This window comes from Pipistrellus kuhlii, unplaced genomic scaffold (assembly GCF_014108245.1).
Source record: "Pipistrellus kuhlii isolate mPipKuh1 unplaced genomic scaffold, mPipKuh1.p scaffold_m20_p_2, whole genome shotgun sequence".
Lineage (NCBI taxonomy): Eukaryota > Metazoa > Chordata > Mammalia > Chiroptera > Vespertilionidae > Pipistrellus > Pipistrellus kuhlii.
The window spans coordinates 4644323-4663811 of NW_023425515.1; the positions used below are offsets into that span (position 1 = coordinate 4644323).

General features: G+C 51.3%; 1 protein-coding gene across 2 annotated transcripts in view; it reads left to right on the top strand.

Moving 5' to 3' along the window:
- The window catches only part of AGPAT3 (1-acylglycerol-3-phosphate O-acyltransferase 3), a 64178-nt gene that overhangs the window by 6235 nt on the left and 38454 nt on the right, over positions 1–19489 (top strand). The window contains exon 1 of one of the 2 annotated variants that reach the window (XM_036445692.2): positions 15867–16011. The exons of the other annotated variant lie outside the window; for it this stretch is intronic. The gene's annotated coding sequence lies outside the window, so the exon portion shown is untranslated. Of the gene's footprint in view, positions 1–15866; positions 16012–19489 lie in introns of those variants that run through there. 2 annotated transcript variants of the gene reach the window in all.

Genomic DNA, 19489 nt, shown 5'->3' on the forward strand with positions numbered 1-19489 from the left:
CTAACTCTCTATCCCTCTCTGTGAAAAATCAATAAAATATATTAAAACAAACAAACAAACAAAACAAACTTGTGTTTATATTAAAAAAAAAAAAAAAAAAAAAGACTTACCTCCATTGGTCATCAGGGACCCGCAAAAATATGGCCACAGAGAGGTGCCGGCCCGCCCACCGGGGTGGCTAAAATGAACGGCGGCCTTGGCCCAGCGCTGCAAACGGGGCAGCGCTTCAGAGATCCCGTGGCCAGATCTGCAGGCGAGGCCATTGCGCGTGACCCAGTGTGTGTGTCAGGACCTGAGCAGGACAGGACGGCCACACCACTTAGCTGGTGGGCCCTGGAGAAGAAAAATGTGGTGTATGCTGTATGTACAGCGGAATATTGCTTCCAATAAAGTTCACACGATGGGAAGGAGATGAAGTGCCGAGCCACCGGCAGATATGTGTGGCTCTTATAGGTGTGGGAGCGGAGGGCGTGAGACACAGGTGCATGCTGCCTGGTCCACGGATAGGAAGCACAAAAGCAGGCAAAACCAGGCCGTGCTGCCTGGAGTCAGGGTGTGGCCACTGAGGGGCCCCTGGGGACCGAAAGGGGACATGCAGGGCCTCCTAGGGGCACTGGGGATGCTTTCTGTCTTGATCCAGGAGTTGGTTACTTGGGTGTGTTTAATAGTTGCACATCTGTTCAGGTTTTCCAATCCCGTTTGAATATAACTTGGTAAGTTATTTTTCTAGGGAGGCATCTGCATTAGTTACCTGTGCTGTGTGACAAATGGCACCAATGTTTGTTGGCTTTAAAAACAGCACTATCATTTCACAGTTGCCGTGATTCAAGAATCTGGGCTCAGCTTAGCTTTCATGGGCTGCCATTGAGTTGTCGCTGGGCTGTGATCTTATCTGAAGGTTCTATGGGGAAGGGTCCCTTTTCAAGTTCACTCATGGGCTGTTGTCAGGATTTTGGCAATTTTCTCATTGCAGCATGCAAGCATGAAAGGAGAGAGAGGAATAGAGAAGGAGGGAAATAGAGAAAGAGAAAGTTGCAGTCTTTCAAAACTTCATCTTAGAGGTGACCTTCCATTATCTGTGCTGTACTCTTTAAACACACACACACACACACACACACACACACACACACACACACACATGTTTTTCTTGATTTCAGAGAGGAAGGGAGAGGGAGGGAGATAGAAACATTAATGATGAGAGAGAATCATTGATTGGTTGCCTCCTACACACCCCACACTGGGGACTGTGTCCATAACCCTGGGCATATGCCCTAACTGGTAATCAAACCGTGACCTCCTGGTTCATAGGTCAATGCTCAACCATTGAGCCACACCAGCTGGGGTTGCTGTATGCTTTTTGTTAGAAGCCAGTCTCCAGGTCTAACAAACCCTCAAGAGGAGGGGATTGCATGAGGGAGTGAACCCTGGGGGTCATCTCAGGGCTGCCTACCGTACTATCCATTTCCTTAAACTGGCCATTTCCTTGGTACAGAGGTCATTATATTTCCTTAATTTTAAAATCTCTACTGTGTCTGACATTAAGTTCCTCTTTGCATTCCTAAAATTGCTCTCGCCTTTTCTTTCTTGAGTCATCTCAGCAGAGGTTTATCTATTGTATCACTGACTGCAGCGCCGGCTCTAGCTTTGTGGACCATCTCCATGGTCTGTTTTCTGTGTCATTAATTTCTGCTTTCTTTGTCATCACTGCTTTCCACGCTTCTTCAGTTTATCCTGGTGTTCTTCTGCTAGGCTACTGGATTGAGATCGTTATTTTCTTTAATATATTCTTTATCCTTTTTTATTTTTTTTTTCTTTATTATTATTCTTTATTGTTTCTGAGCATCGTTTCTTAATTTTCAGGCTTTTTTCCTATCATAAGCATTTAAGGCTGTCACTGTCCGTGCCTCTGCTTTAGGGTAGCCTGTATGTTTTGGCACATAACATTTTCACTGTTCAGTTATCAGCATTTAACCATTTCTGGTGTTATTCTTCTGTGACTCATGAGTGATATAAAAGACATCTTTATTTTCCAAATGTGTGGGGATTTTAGGTTAATTTTTTATCCTTGCCTGAGAATGTTTGTTGATTTTAGAAAGAGAAGAAACATCAATGCGAGAGAATTGCCTTCTCTGTGTACCTGACCGGGAATCGAACCCACAACCTTTTGGTGTACGGGATGATGCCACCCTTGCCCTCTGAAAGGGTCACGCGGTTTCCACTCACCCCAGTCACATTGGAAAGAACGACACCCTTCCAGGCGCCTACTAGCTTTCTCATGTTCTGTTATTTCCTCATTTTGAAATCCAACACGCTAGGACCTTGTTGTGAGCTGTGACAGGGCCATGGTCAGTGCTGTTGAGGACCGCAGTGAGCATGGAGGGCAGGTGACTGGCCTCTCCTCTGGAGGGGTTGGGGCACACCATCGGCTCAAGGTCAAGAGCATGGGTGACGGCGGCTCTGGCAGGCGACCCCTTGTCTCGGCCACGGCCTCTGCTCCCCTCTTCTTCCCCGTGTGAGGACGGAAAGGCCACGTGTGTGAGGAGGTGTGCACGCACCACGTGCCTCCTGGGGTGGAGCAGGGATGCCCACGTGGCAGTGTGCGTGAGTCCCGGCCTCCGCCAGCACTTCGGAGAAGGGGCTCCGATGGGCCACAGGGAGAGGGGAGCAGGAACAGAAACCTGGGCTGAGCTTGGCACGGATTCGTCCCCAAACTGGCCACGAGCCCTTGGACACCGGCAAGGGTCCCTCCGGCGTGCCTCCCTGCTGGGGTGGGCTCCCCTGCTCTCCCCGTGGGCGCCGACGGGGAGACCTGGGCTTTGTCCGTCCCTGTTCGCTTTGTCTGGACCAGGCGTGGCGCCATCAGCCCAGTGATTGCAGCCCAGCGTCTCGCAGGTGCTGAGCGTGGTAGAGGCGGGGGCATTGGCATGAGCTGTGCCACCCACCTACTCCCAGACTGGGTGTCTGCCTGTCCACACAGCACCGCGTTCTGTGCCAGCGTTGGTGTTCCTTGTTGCTGAATCATTTCATGGCTCAGCAGATCTGGGAGTAGCATCTCTCCTTCCCTGAGAGCCACTAGCCTGAGAGGGGCCGGGCTGCTGGCGGCTGGGTTCAGGCTGTGGCACTCGGGCGGCTGATGGGCAGGAGCAGGCGAGGCCGCCTGTCCTGGTCTGGTGTCCTCAGGCCACTCTGGGGGCGAGGGCTGCGTCTGGGAGCCCCGGGAGAAAGCCGCTTTAGGGGCTCTGTGGGGCGACGTCAGTGTCAGGTCCTGGGGCGCTAATGGGCTCAGCGGGGCTGATCTCCCCTTCCCTGGGGTTTTGTTTATTGCCTTTTGTGTGGGGGAAGGGAGGGTGTGAGAAGCAGTTTTAATATTTGCCACCACATTGAGGGCAGGACAGGTTTACGTAACAACAGCGATTGTACCAATTAGTCTTTTTATTTCCCCTCACGTGTATCTGCCAAACAATGACATCAGCACCCGAGAGGCGCCTGGCCCAGCACGGAGTCGGCAGCAGCGGCCCCGAGCATTTCGGATGTGCTTTATTTGACTTGGCGTGTAATTTGACACGCGTGACATGTAGTATGTCAAGTGTACAGAACAAGAAAGATTTGTGCCGGGCGGGTGGTTTGATGACCGAGATGGTCCTTCCTGTTGTTGGGAGTGGGGCTGGGGGGCGCTGGGGGTTGAGAGACAGTCTGATAGAGAGACAGAGAGAATATAAATCAGAGAGGGGCTTCCAATACATAAGAACTTTTTTTTCCTAGAAAAAAAAAAAAGAGAACGTTTAAAAGGAAGTGATGATAATTACAAATTGTTGATGTGTGGCCATTTGTACTTATTTCCAGAAAGGGTTCAGTTTCTTCTTTCCCTTCCAGAGTTTACAGAAGAAGTAGAAAATTGGGAGTATTTGATAATCTTGTCATTTTTATTTCATAATTTGTGGTGATGTTATATTTCCAGGAATGGGTTAGTTTATTTTTTTTAATTAAGAAAAATGAAAACAGACTATTGAATCCCCACACTTACCATCCAGTGGAAGAATTAACCACCGTGAAATCATTTGAAGTCACAGAGCTCATGAAAGTAACATTTGTAACTTGTGAATGGAAAAGGGAGATGGGAGGACAGGGATCCTCGGAGGGCGTGTCCGCCTGCGCTGTGCTGCGCTGCCCCCCACGGAGCCGGAGCCCTGGCGGCTGGCCGGGGTCAGGAGGTGTGGTCAGAGTGACATCACACGCCTCCCAAGATGCTAGTACCCGGACCGGATGTTGGACATATTGGGTTAAATAAGACATATTATTAAATCACTAGAGGGGATCGCGAGCAGAGGTGCCCGTCTCCCGCCATGCGAGGAGGTACTCCGTGGGCCGCGTGGGAGTCAGGCGGCTGGGACCCACGCCTGACTTCTTCTGCGCCCCGCCCCCCTCCGCCCATGTCTGTTCTGGGCCGCCTCCCTGTCTGTCTCCACTCCGGGCCTCACCTGCACAAGCAACCTCCCCCTGTCCAGTTGTGACCCGTTAATGGTGTCTGGCCTAATTTGCATATTACCTCTTTATATATTATAGACGTTTGCCTGTTTCTTCTCACTTGTTCATGTGGCTGCTAGAAAATGAACAGTTGGAGGAGCACTTCCCATTGTGGCTCCCGTCAAGCTCCCACTGGACAGGCTGTCGAGGCTCCGAGTGGCCTTGTGAGGGCGGGCCCTGTGACCTTGGCATGTCCCACACCGTCTCACCACTTTTATCCAGCCTCATACAGGGAAGTAAGAGAAGAAAAAGAAAAAGACATACATGATGGAAAAGAGAAGGGAAATCTTTATTCACAGGTGTGGATAAAGGTGTGTCTACAATAAGCTACTAGAACTAATAAGTGAGTTCAGTGAGTTCAGAAGATACAGGTCAGTATAACACTGGACAATATAGTAGCACTGGACAATTAAAATTTGTAATAAAACACCATGTACAACAGCAGGAAAAATATGAAATTCTTAGGGATAAATGTAACCAAAAAATGTACCAAAAGAAATTAAAGAAGACCTTATAAATGGGGGGATATACTATGTCAATGAACTAGGACACCTAATGTTAACAATCTGTCAGTTCTACCAAAACTGACATGGAGATTCAGTGCAATCAAAATAATAATCCTGGCAAGATTTTTGTTTTTGTTTATTTTTTTTAGACATTCACAAGCTTATTTTAAAATTTAATGGAAATCCAAAGACCTAGAATAGCCAGAATGATTTTGAAGAAAAACAAAAGATGACCTGGTTTTAAGACTCTCTGTTGCTTCACTGATTGTGGAAAAGGTATGCATGAAGATCAATGGGCTGGAATGATTCCAGAAACAAACCACATCTAGAGTCAATCAGTTTCCAACAAAAGTACCAGCGTAATTCAATGAGGAAGTGATAGTATTTTCAACAAAGGATGCTAGGATTATTGGACACCCGTATGCAAAAACAATGAACCTTTGTCCTGCTTCTCCCCATTGTCAAAAAAGTCAACTCCAAATGGGTCATATGCCCAAGTGTGGAAGCTAAAAATGACACGTCTGATAAAAGAAAAATGTGGTGTATACATAAATGGAATATTATTCAACCTTAAAAACAAACACGCTTATAACATGGATGAACCCAGAGGACATCATGCTGAGTGAAATAAGCCAGTCACAAAAGGACTGTGATTCCACGTATATGAGATGCTTAGAGCAGTCAAATCCATAGAGACGGAAAGTAGGATGCTGGGTACCAGGGCCTGAAAGACTGTGTGTGTGTGTGTGTGTGTGTGTGTGTGTGTGTGTGTGTGTAGTTAGTGTTTAATGAGGAGAGGGTTGCAGCTGGGGAAAGTGAAAAGTTCTGGAGATGGACGATGTTGATGGTTGTACAAAAGTGTGAATGTGCTTAATGCCTCTGAGCTGTGCCCTTAAAAAACGATAAAAGTGGCCCCGCTAGCATGGCTCAGTGGTTGAGCGTTGACCTCTGAACCAGGAGGTCAGGATTCGATTCCCGGTGATGGCACATGCCTGGGTTGCAGGCTGGATCCTCCGTGAGGGGCTTGCAGGAGACATCCCATCAATGATTCTGTCATTATTGATGTTTCTATCTTCCTCTGAAATCAATAAAAATACCTATTAAAAAGGACTAACATTTGGAATGTTATGTATATTTAACCACAATTTAAAGCAAACAGAAATAAGGAGTAAGACTGGCCAGTGGCCCAGGGTTTGGCTTCATTGGTCACAGCCGAAGGCCGGCTGTCCGGAGGGGAGCCTGGTGTGCAGGGTTTTGCCGGGTTTGGGAGGGAGCAAGAGTATGAATGCGGTCAGGCAGCACTCTGTGCTGGAAGGACAGGTCCTGGCACCCAGAGGGCGGAGGCCTGGGGCCGTTGGATCGCGTGGCACATGGCGGGAGGAGGCCATCTTCAGCTGCTCCTGAGCCTGCAGGGCGGTTGCAGTTGCTCTGTGGTCCTTCCCTGGGTGTGTTCATTTGTGAGCCATCTGTGGGGCCTGCCGAGCAGGCTGTGGGAAGTAACGGCTCGGAGAGGCCCCGAACGGGCCGTGGCCTTGGCATTTGCTGAAGGGAGTGGAGTGTTCTGTTCGTTCGCGGTGGTCAGCTTCCCTGGTGTGTTTTCCCTTGGAAGTACGTGTGTTTATGCCTGTCACTTTTAGGCCCTCAAGGAGAAACCCTCTCAGGATGATGGCTTCCCCTGGACCTGCCCACCCTGAGCCACCTGGTGTGTGTGTGTGTGTGTGTGTGTGTGTGTGTGTGTGTTTCTGTTTGTGTGTGTGTTTCTGTTTGTGTGTGTGTGTATTTCTGTTTGTGTGTTTCTGTTTGTGTGTGTGTGTGTCTGTTCGTGTGTGTGTGTTTCTGTTTGTGTGTGTTTCTGATTGTGTGTGTGTGTTTCTGTGTGTGTGTCTCTGTGTGTGTGTGTGTGTGTGTGTGTGTGTGTTTCTGTTTGTGTGTGTGTGTTTCTGTTTGTGTGTGTGTGTGTGTGTGTGTGTGTGTGTGTCTGTTCCCCAGAACGGCCCTGGAGTGGGTCCTGCCCTCGTGATCTGGGCACAGCTCTTGCTGGCAGACCCAGAAGTCCATCTGTGTTGAGAGCTGGGCTCGCCGAGTTAACTTCGGTGACATTGAAGGACCTTGTGGAGCACAGTTGGGCCTCCGTGCATGTTGATTGATTTTCTTAAAGGGGTATATGCTTTTTTCTTAGGTATTTGTTAATCTGTTCCCATTTATCCAAAATCCAAATGAGAAGGTTCAGGTGTGGGGTCTCCCCCTCTGTTCTTTCCTAGGGGGCCAGACTACAGATGCCGCTGGGTCCCAGTGCGTCTGCGGGGAGCAGCAGCGGACATCCCTCCGCAGAGCTGGGCCTGCTTTTGTTAGACCCCGAAGATGGAGAGACTCTTTCAGATAGACGCGGCTGTCCCATTTAGATGTCCAGGGGTGACGTGACCCCGAGGTCTGTGTGGTGTTTGCCAGGGGGAGACCCAGTTCGCCGTGGGGCAGCCAGCTCTTAGGGTGCTTCCTGGGAGCCCAGAAATGATCGGCAGCTCAGGCGGAGAGCACTGAGTCAGGGGTGGGCATGGGGTACCCAGTTCATCAGAGTCCTCAGGCCCATCCCACAGAGGGGCCTCCGGTCACCCGCACCCCCTCTTCAGTCCCTGGTGTCCTGGCTCCAGGCAGCCCGGGACCCTTCTTTTAGGCTCCGTGCTGACCACCTCCCTCCTGCACCCACAAGCAGTCTTGAGACCTGCTAGGGTTAGGTGAGCAAGCGACTGGTTTCTTTCTGTTAATCACGCCTCCACCAGGCAGCCTCCTGCCATTTCTTCTCTGGCCTGGAGTCACCTGTCTTTTATTTATTTATTTTAAAAATATTTTTAATTGATTTTTTTTTTTTACAAAGAGGAAGATAGAGTGATAGAGTTAGAAACATCAATGAGAGAGAAACACCGATTCAGCTGCCTCCTGCACACCCCTCTTCTGGGGATGTGCCTGCAACCATGGTACATGCCCTTGACTGGAATCAAACCTGGGACCCGTCAGTCCGCAGGCCGACAATCTATCCACTGAGCCAAACCGGTTAGGGCTCACCTGTCTTTTAAAGTGTTGTCTACGAAGAGCGGGTTCCCGCCAACATGTCTAGAAATTTGCACATTTAATTAATAGTTTCCAGTTCTCAGGCAGGATGTTTAAGCCCCTGTGTAAATGGTTATAACAAACAGTGTGCTGATGGCTACTACAATATTTTGTAAAATACACACACACACACACACACACACACACACACATACACGGTTTTGGGGATATGAGTAAGTTGATACAACCCCCGTGCCAATCTCATATTTTTTGTATTTGTAGTCTTGACTTGTTTCAAATAATGTTGCTTAAATATATGAACTGAGCACTGCAGTACTGCTTTCCTTTTCAAGTTAAAGATACTTTGTTTAGCGTCGCTTTAGAATTAAGTCTTTTCTTGCGAATCCCTATTCAGTAACTGTTACCATAAACGTGACACAAGCGGCAGCTCCCGGTGCTCTGACCACATTGTGAGTGTGGTACGGCTGCAGACACTGACATTCTGGATCAAAAGTGTATTTGCTTTCTTTGCTCGTCATTGATTTAATACTCAGCTTAGGGCTTCCCTTGTTAAGATGTTGAGAGCGGCTATTGTGTACAAAAGAAAATCACAGTCACATTGTATCCTAGGGCTGGGCTCTCAATGCATCACTTTCTTTTCCTGTCGATTATCACCTGCAGCGACTGGAGGATGCTTGGGGCTGAGAGGATTCTCTCCCTCACAACGGGCGGGCCCAGCCCGGGGACCTGGGGCCTGGGGCCTGCCGAGCATCAGGGGCTCTGGGCACAGCAGGTGTGTGTCCTCCGCCATCCTTGTTCCTGGGCTGCGGGGGTCAGGGGTCCTAGTCAGCAGCCGGCCCTCTCCCAGAAAGATGGCATTTGGGGAGATTGGAGACAGAAATCAGGTTCCTGGACCAGGTTCCTGTCCCTGAAAGGGGCGCCTGTTTTCTGGTGCGTCCCACCCTGCGTGCTCCCGCTGGAAGGGCAGTGTGCACACGGGCTCACATGCCTTCGCTGTCCAGGTCGCCAGGGCTGCCTGCCCCAGGCACCTGACCCCAGGCCGGCGCGGCAGAGGCCACTGTGCGGGCGCCGTCTTGTCTCCCGGACACCGCCTGCCTGGCAGCTCCTTATCTCCTGGGGCCTGGAGCTAAACCTGAAGCTCTCCTCTGGAGCGGCCGAGCCGGGAGCACCAGCACCTCGTGTGCCGTCGGTCTGGCTCTGTGTCGGGGGTTCTGGCTGGAACAGAGGACAGTGGGGAAGGGCATCGGGGGCCATATCACATGTATCTGTCTGGTGGCCATGTCATGTACAACCTGAGCTGTCCTGGCCGCCTCCTTGACTCGGCTCTTGGCGTCGCCTGGTGGTCTCCACTCGCTTCCAGTGAACTGAAGTGAAGAGGTGAGTCCATAGCACCACCAGGCTGAGCCGGGAGGCATGGCCCAGCCCAGACATTGAAGGGAGGTCCCAAGCAGGCCTGGCACCGGAGTGAATGCCACCCAGTGCGGCCCCTGCGCAGTTTCAGTGCCACTTTGCTCTCTTCACCGTCCTTCCAAAGTGGGCATCTGTCGAGGGGGCGTGCGGGCAGCTGGCAGCCAGGAGGAAGGGCAGGCGGCTGCCGAGGGCGGAGTGGCATCCGTGTTCTACCGCCGTCTCCTGCGGCTCTCCGTTTTCCGTAATGCGCCTCCAGAGCGTCCTGGACTTCCTGTGTAGACGATCATCTCATCTACCAGTGGCAAAAACTGTGTAATCTCTCCTTCTCTTATTCCCGACGTTCTGTCCCTGTGGCCACAGTAAGTTCTCGGTGGTGGGATGGCGTCTCGATGGTCATTCCTCAAGGATGATTGGCATTGCACTTCCCACCTGCCTTTCCCGAATCCAGTGAAATAGGCTTGTTTTCTTCCTTTTTCCTCTTATTGCCAATTATCAGATTAATTGATTTTCTATAGTCAACTGTTTCTGTGTCCTGGTATAAACAAAATTTGGTCATGATTTTATTTTATTTTTTAAATTTTGGAGCATTTAAAAAAATATACTTTTATTGATTTCAGAGAGGAAGGCAGTGGGGGTGGGGGGAGAGAGAAACATCAATGATGAGAAAATCATTGATTGGCTGCCTCCTACATGCCCTCTACTGGGGCTTGAGCCTGCAACCCAGACATGTGCTCTTGACCTGAATCGAACCTGGGATACTTCAGTCCGCAGGCTGATGCTCTACCCACTGAGCCAAACCAATTAGAACAGTCATGATTTTTCTTTTAAAAACTGCACGGCTAGAATCAGTCTGCTAATACATATTTATGGTGAGTATTCCATCTATATTCTTGTCTGCGATGGGCTCAGTATTGGGCATTTTGTGTGGCTCCTGCTGTTTCCTGGAATGCCTTGACCGTTTCTCGTTCAGAAAGTGCTGACTTTGGGGCTGAGAGGTTATTACCTTACAGGGAGTCAGTAGTGAGTGAATCACCTTCAGGGGAAGCATATAATGAGTGTCTATAATCTTTTAAACTGCCTCCACTTGCTGAAACCGGTTTGGCTCAGTGAATGAGCATCGGCCTGCAGACTCAAGGGTCCCAGGTTCAATTCCAGTCAAGGGCATGTACCTTGATTGCAGGCACATCCCCAGTAGGGGGTGTGCAAGAGGCAGCTGTCGATGTTTCTCTCTCATCGATATTTCTAACTCTCTGTCCCTCTCCCTTCGTCTCTGTGAAAAATCAATAAAACATATTTAAAAAAATAAATTGCCTCCACTTTATGGAGTGTTTTTATCAGGTAGTGAGGTTGGATTTTGCTTACTAACCTGATCAGCATTCTTCTTAAAGAAACAGAACGAATTTTATTAATAGATTTCCTACCACAAAATCATGGTTGTATTCATGAAGCAAACGCTTCTTGGCCTCCATGTGTTATTTTTTTAAATATGCCATTAGATTGTCTTTGCTAATTTTTAAAGGAATTTTTATATTTATAGTCATAAGTGAAGAGCAGTGGTTCTCAAACCTTTGATCTCTTTACACTTGGCAGTATCAGGACATGCTTTTGGTTGATAAACTGGAGGTGGTGGTGCTGATGGTGTTTCTATTTGCCTCTGGTGGGTAGAAGCCAGGCATGCTGCTAATATCCCATAGTGCACAGGGCAGCCCCCCACAGAGTCTCTGGTCCAAATGCCAGGAGTGGCATGGTGCAGAACCCCCCAGTGTTGATGTAGATACTGTTTTAGAAACTAACACCAAGAACATTTTAAAACCATGAATAATTTATTTAAAACAGCCGCAGTAACTCTTTGCTGGTTTGGGCCGCGTGGGGAACCATGAGCAGCTAAGTCCCCCGGGACACCCTGGACCAGGCGGTGCGGGAAGTCAGCACAGGAGGCGGTGCAGGAGGGTTGTGCAGACGGTCCGGCTGCAGATCGGCTTGAAAAACTGTGACCCTCGGAAGGACAGAGGCTCTGGGCACCGCCAGGCAGACGTCCACTCCTGCCCCACTTTCTCCACATGTGAGCTGGGCGACCAGCAGCCCTGTGCTGAGGCCATGGCCGGGCACATGCACACACACACGCGCACACACACACACACACACACACAACCCACATGGACATGAGGCGCTGAAGAAAAAACTCAGAAAAGAGTACGAAGCTGGCCAAGACGTACACTGTCTGTGGCCTCAGCGTCTCTGGTCAGGCAGGTCCCACGAGTCCCGGGCCCAGGCCTGGATCAGCTCCTGCCCTTGCTGACCCCAGTGAGAACGTGGTGGCTGAAATGCTGAGGTGCCAGCAGGTGAAGGGGATGCGTGTCTGGCAGAGGCTGTTGGCCACGTGAAGGTGCCGGGGAGGAGCTTGAGTGTAACAGCTTCCCGGTGGGCTGCTCGGAGCGCGCTGGCAGAACATGCGGCTTCGCCCGCCGGGAGCCCCCGGAGCCGGCCCCGCACCTGGATGGGCACAGCTCAATAAGCCAGCCGCTACCATCAAGAAAGCAGTAAGCCCATTGCCCGTTAACATCAGTAACATTTTTAAATAAAGAAAACTATATATTTTTTCAAAATGGTAAGACAATGTAGCGAGGAGCGTGGCAATGGTTTATATTTTTGCAGTATAGTCTCTTTCATGTCTGACTAATGGCGCGGGGATCTGTGTCGGCAGTGGCTGAGGTTCCTGAAGAAACTCCTGCCTCACCCAGCACCGCCTTGTGTGTGGGGGGGGAGAGCGAGGGGGCGGGTCAGGGGACTCCCGTCCCACTGAGAAATGGAGTAGACGAGCCTCCGCTGCATTTGTTCTCACACTGCGAACGCACGCAATGCCACACTTGCTTTGTGCCGGGCTCCTGGGAGCTCCTTCCTCGCCCGGGACCTGGGGAAGGTAAACAGTGTCAGGATGCTCTGTTGGTACAGGCTGGGTGGAGTCCTCCTGGGAAGCCCTCTGGGTTTGGCCTCTTGCATCAGCTATAACAGACAGCGCTTCTAATTCTACCAAAGCAGGTGTGCTCAGGCGGCCCATCCCTCCTGTGTTCCTTTTTGTGTAAATTTCTCTTCTCTAGAAAAGTATACACTTGATCGAGGTTTTCAAATATTATTTGCATAGAGATGTGCAATCACTTCCAGGATTTAAAATAATATTTTCTTCGATGCTTAGTTCCTCTTTTCTTCATTTAGTCATTTTATTCTCTTTTTTCTTAATTAGTTTTTTTATTGTTGCAGGTGACTGGTCTTATTGATTTTTTTTTTTTTTAAAGAAACAATCTTTTAAAAGTGTATAACTAATTCTAATGTTTTTCTCTAACTCACTATATTTTACTTTTACCTTTATCAATTCCTCCAGTTACTTTGTAATTTTCTTCCAAGTCTTTCCCCCCATGCATTCTCTTATTTCCATGCTTTCATCTCTAAACATTTAAAGTATTTAATGCAGTACCTTCTCCTCAGAGCCCTGCTGTCGCTTTCATTATGTTTTCTAGACATTTTCTTTTTCTTTTTTTTTTTTTCTTTTTTTAATATATTTTATTGATTTTGTACAGGGAGGAAGGGAGAGAGATAGAGTCAGAAACATCGATGAGAGAGAGTCATCGATCAGCTGCCTCTTGCACACCCCCTACTGGGGATATGCCCGCAGCCAAGGTACATGCCCTTGACCGGAATCGAACCCGGGACCTTTCAGTCCCCAAGCCGACGCTCTATCCATTGAGCCAAACCGGTCCTGGCTGTTTTCTAGACATTTTCTACTGCCCTGGAGAGGAGCATCTGCGAGGAGAATGCTTACGTTTCAGGAGGAAGGGCCTTTTCTGTTTTCTGACTTTGTTACGAATTTCTAGAGCATATTGTTTGTATCATACTTACTGTTTGGAATGTGTTGAAAACTTCTTTGTTGCTTCATATATGGACAGTGTGTGTGGGTGTTTCTATGAGCGACGGGGAGAGGGGTGTTCCCTCTTAGCAAGTGCAGGTCAGCTGTGTCTCAGGCCATGGTATGGCCTTGTCCCACGTTCTAGCCCCTCCCCCTTCCTCCTCCCTGACCTCTGTTCTTGAGGAGATGTGGCAGCGTCTCTCGTGGTCAGCTGCAGGGACTCCTGTCTGCTTCATGACATGGCTGGCCGCTGTGCTATTTGGTACACAGGTACTAAGCCATCAGATAGTTAAGGATTTTAGTTCTAGCCTTATAAATATCCCTGCTTTATCGTTTACTGTCACTTGCCTGGATATTTTATTCTCTGATATCAGGCATTTGAACCCTCTTTTTACCTGCATTTCGCCGATACACATCTATTCACCCTTTTCGACCCTTCTGGCTGGCCTTGGTCAGGTACTTCTCTGTGAAGCAGCTCCCCTGCTGGCCGGTGAGCTCCGCTGGATTGAAGGGATGGACGTGGTCCATGTTTTGGTCTGTGCTGTTGGTATTTGTGTGTTGGGGGCTACAGATAAAACATGTTGCCAGATATATATATTGCAGCTTCAACAATAAAATTCGAGGCTTGATCAGAAAACAAAAAAAACAAAAAAAACAAAAAAAACATGTTGCCATTCACAGACACGCTCACGGAGCACATGGCCTCTGTTCTCCGCCCTCAGGTTGTTGTGTGTTGTGCTGAGTTGTGTTTTGGTGTGGCTGGCCCGAGAGCTAGGGAGGCGTGTGGTTTGTCTTCATGGTCACGAGATCTCCCCTTTCCTCCTTTTGGGTGATGCCTAGTATTTCTGCACTAAGAGTGACAGGAAAGCACCCTGTACCTCCCCTCCCAGGCCTTGCCTCCCCGGGCACCTGCTCTGGCACCTCCACGGGCCTTTCTGGCCCGCCTGTCAGTTCCTCTGCTCTCAGTCCCCGCTGCTGCCTCTGAAGCCACAGGCTCCTTCCCTCCCACCTCCCTCCCCTCCTGCCCCTGATGCTGGATGGTTGTCAGAGCATCGGACACTGGGCCTTCTCTGCTCAGGCGTCTTCCTCCGGGCAGACACGTCACAGCTCGTCCGTGGGCCTTCTGGGTGCTTCAGGTGGGTCCCTGGCTCCGTTGAGGGTGGAGGTGTGGGCTGTTAGCAGATGGAGCCGCTTGCTGCTGTGCCCCAGCTGTTCCCTTCCCAAGCCTCTTGCCTTCAGGTCAGTTTCACGATCCTACTTTGTTGTCCAGCGTTTCTTGGTGAGTGTGTGTGTGTATTTCCCTTTGATTTAGTTTTCTTCTTTCTGAGACACACTGTTTTAGCCTCGTCCTTATAAACCCAGCAGATGGCTGGATTTTGCTGCTGCGTATACTTAATGTGGTGATGAATATATTTGGACTTTCAACGACATCGTTATTTACTATCCCCTTTGTGACCCCATCTTCTCTTGAATTTAACCTGTTAAACCTGTCTGTCTGTTTCCACCCTTGGAGTGGTGAGCTAAAGCTCATTGCTGCCTCTACTTCCTTCCTGAACAGTATCAAGGCCTGAGAACCAGGACTGGTTCCACCGTGTTTCAAACCCCCATTTCCTGGGCACACACAGCACCGTGTGGGTGTTTGCACCTCTGTCCTCTATGGAGTCCTGGCCGTGGCCCTCAAGGGGCCCTGGGCCCTGAACACGTGACCCTGGAGCCGACCCCAGGACACGTGGGGGCAGGCTGTGCTGCTCTGCATGGCCGCTCAGCACTCCCCGCCTCCGCCTTCCCAGCGCGCTGGCCACGCCTCCTTGCACAATCACTTCTCCGTTCCCAGGGGCACGCAGCTCTGAGGTGGCAGGCCCATGGCGCTTGTCAATCCACGCTGATACCCATCATCACCCCGCCCACACCCTTGAGCGCGGGGACCCTTCCAGGGGCAGCTTCCCGGACCGCCGGGCAGGCGTGCGGTGGACACTCGCCTGTGTGTGTGTGTGCACCTCCCTGCCTGAGGGTGGACTGGGGCTAGGGCGCAGCGAGCTGCTGGTTTTGTCCCAGCTCAGGCCACGCAAAGAACTTGAAGAGACCTTGGACTTCATCAAAGTCAGGGAGAGCTTTGCAACAGCCAGTGATCGGTGCCTTTGACAAGTTTCAGTGAGTAATAAAACTAGGGGTTGATGGCTGTCCTTCGTTAATGAGTAATTAACTCCACGCTGCCGATTCTCTGAGCTGGCTTGTCTAGGGTGAGGACTCATTTTTAAAAAAATATATATTTTTATTGATTTCAGATTGGAAGGGAGAGGGAGAAAGAGATAGAAACATTAATGATGAGAGAAAATCATGGATCAGCTGCCTCCTGCACACCCCATACTGGGGATGGAGCCCATAATTCGGGCATGTGCCCTTGACCAGAATTGAACCCGGGATCCTTCAGTCCGTAGGCCGACGCTCCATCCACTGAGCCAAACCGGCCAGGGCGAGGGCTCATTTCTTGAGGAGACCCTGAGTCCTAGAGTCTGGGGTTCTGGTCGGGGCTGGCGAGGTGGGCGTGCCCTCCAGCCTCAGTGTGGACAGGCCATAGACAGAGGATACCCCACGAGACCAGCGGCAGGAACATTGTCAGGATGTCTTTTTACCAATTTCTCTGTATTTTGATGCTATTTTGGTGAAGGTTTAACAAATATTGGATAGATTATTGTGAGGATCTAGGCTTCTTCATTTGGAGTAAATGCTGTCTAATGAAGATTTCCTGTTGGAAGTTAACGTTCTTAATCCCATGGTCTAGACGAGGAGCAGGAACCGGTGGGGAGGGGAGGTTGAGGATGTCGGGACCAGGGATGTGTAGGGAGGCGAGGCGCTTATGAATGGGCTTGGGCGCTTGCTCTCTGGTGTAGGCACTTGGTCGTACACGCCTTCAGATGTCAATTTGCTTATAAAGAGCCATGGCATTCCCTGCTTTGGAACCCGCATAGTTATGGCTAAACAGAAGGGAACACATGTTTGTGGTTGCTGCGAAGCTGGATCTTGGGGTTGGGAGCTTTGGGTCCCGTGTGGTTTGTTGGTGAGGAAAGGATCTGGATAGCCACTAGGTGGGCTCCCCATGTCCCTCCGCAGGGCCCCCAGGAGGCCAGCTATGCCATCAGATAGCGTAGACCTTTTTCAATAACTACTCACTCAGTGGAGGGTCCCCCACGTGCCAGTGCCCCACTTGGTGTTGGGGGCAGCGGGGACCACTATTAGACCCACACAGACTAACAGGAAGCATGTGTGAAGTCCCACTTCCAGTCATTTGTGCTCCATGGACTTATAGAGTTCTGAGAGCTACGTGTTAGTGGGCAGCCGGGAGGCGAGGTGACAGTAATGAACAGATAAACACACTCGAGATGCCGATGAACTGTGCTGAGAGGGATCTGTGTGGGGCTGTACAGGGTGATGGGCAGAGTGGATGCCGATGGGCGACCCTCACAGGGTGTGGCAGGGAGCAAACACCTAGCACCAGCAAGCTTGCAAAAAAAACCGGGCGGGCGGGCAGGTGGGCAGGTGGGCAGGTGGGCAGGTGGGTGCAGTGAGGCTGGTGAGGGCCGGGAATGCAGGGGGCAGGCCCAGGAGGCCAGGGCGCCTGGCTTAGTAGACATGAGGGCATGGCTTCTGTCCTTGGCTCTGTTCAGCGGGAGGCACCTGGGGGTCACGGGGGCGTGGGCCAGCTTGGCATGACCCCCAGTGGGTGGAGAGAGCTCTGGCTTCCCCATGGATTGCAGGGGACAGAGTGGAATCGGGAGAGGTGATGGGCTGGCGACCCAGTGGTGGAGAGCAGACAGGCTTGCTAGCAGGTTGGGTGTGCATGTGGGAGTATGTGGGATATGTGTGTACACATCTGCGAATGTGAATGCATGTGCACACACACACGTGAGACTGACAGAGGCAGCACTGGGAGGAGCACCCTCATCCCAGGAAGCGTGAGTCGTCCTTGGAGTTTGTGTCTGTCTGAGACCTTGTGCTGCTGCTTGGCAATACGACCGTCACCTTGGGGACAGACTGCCAGACGGCGCCCAGGCACTGGCCGGGGTGGGCTCTCAGCCTCAGTGTTTAGCCGGACTTTCGAGCTGTCTCTCTGCCTGGCCTGTGCCGAGGCCCCTGGCTGGCCGCACCACCCTCAGGTGGCTGGGTGGGGAGTCTGCACCTCCTCGGGGTTTGCAGACCTGCCCCACGCCTACAGGACAGGGGAGGCAGAGCCAGGTCTGACTAGGAAGAGGGGAGGGCCGTGTGCCTTGTCCTACTTCCCACCAGGATGGCGGGACTGCCTCACAGCGGAAGGCACATGGCAAGAGGCTCTGAGCCTGCAGGATCCCGGTCATGTGACCCATGGCCAAAGGCTGGAGGCTGGGCAGGAGGCTGCTTCTCTAGGGGTGGATGGATGTGAAGGGTGGCCCCGGCTTCAGGAGACAGTGGGGCTGAGGAAATGTCCCAGCTCCGGGGCAGTACAGGAGGCCGCTAGAGATGGGTTCTCATACCCAAGACGCAATTTATACCCACAGCACAGGGGCACACTTCACACGCACCCACCATATACACACCACACACCACACACACAGGGTTTTGTTTATTTAAAGACACAGAGCCGAAGCAGTTATGGCACATGTTCCATCAGTGATGGGCGTCTGAGACACTGCCCTTTGTGTTTGCCTCTTTAAAATTAAAGACATGTGTAAGTGCTAAGATAGGAAAGGGCTCCTCCCCGCACAGAGCTCTCCTGCAGGGAGGCTGCCCTGAGTTCGGTGAGAGGACAGGTGTCAGCCATGCATCAGGCGAGGACAGGCGTCAGCTGAACCTGCTGCCAGCAAACCTTGGGTGAGGGGATCTCACGGGCCTGTGGGCAGGGTGTTGGGTCTGGTCAGCAGGACTTGGGGCCGGGGTGCTCTGTGCACGGCGAGGCCAGGCCCTGGTTGGTGAGTGTCTGCTCCCATCAGGCCTCTGCTTTCCTTCCCAATGCTACAGGCGAGTGTGCTCTGGGAAAACAGCTGGTGTGAGAAGAGAGGCCAGGGGAGCAGGGTGGAGTAGGAACCGCTAGGTCTGGGCCCTGCTGGGCGCAGCCTCCAGGGCTCTGTGGCAGGAAGCTCAGACGGGAGATTTGGGGTGAAAGGGGGTGCAGCGGAAGTCGGGAACAGCTCAGGTAGTTTCCATCGACCCCAGGATCTACTATGAGATGCTCCTTTGCCATAGAGTTCTACATGTGTAAGGAGCAGGTGGGCAACAGATGGGCAACAGATCAGTGCCGGTCAGTCTCACCTCCCCCCACCCCCCACCTCCCACCAACACCGAGACAGCCCACACAGCCCACCCAGCTCCCTCTGACGTCCCTCTCAGCCTGCATCCTGTCCTCTTGATTATGTCAGTGGCTTCAAAAAGGCTGCTCCAGCCTTGCCATTTCACCTGCATCCCAGGCTGGAGGGGGCGAAGGGCACGTGGCTGTCCCAGCTGCAGGGTGCTGGGACCTTACCAGTGGCCGAGCCTGCGTGTGCCTGACAGCTTCCCTGATAGTATGGAGTGAGGGGCAGTGAGGTTCGGACTGGCAGTGTGTGTGGGGAGCACTTTCCTCTCCCCTCAAGGTCCCGGCTGATCTAATAATCAAATCCACATGAGACAGATGCGCCCTAGAAGATGGCCAGGTTTAATGCAAATGTCCACATGGAACCCCACATACACGGGCGGTTCCGAGACAGACAGGGACAGCGAGGTAAGGTTCCTGGGAGCCTCCGCGGGCCATTGCAGGATGGCGAGAAGAGCAGGTGTTCAGTAATTAGTCCGTCCTGCCCCATAGAGAGGCCCCAGAAGGTCATCTCTGACCATCTCTCACTAAGTGCAAGGCCCCTAATTCAATTCTTCTAGGTTGGCGGGCGTAGGGACAGAAGTTTCTCTTGAGCCCACAGGGTCTTGGTTGTCTTTGGCTCAAAAGAATCTACAAACCACAGAAGCATATCTTGGGGTGCTCATTCTGAACCCCTATAGCAGCCATCTCCTTCCTACCACTTCACAGAAATCAGGTGTATCCGTGACCTTTGACCTGGATATGATAAGAAGGCATCCT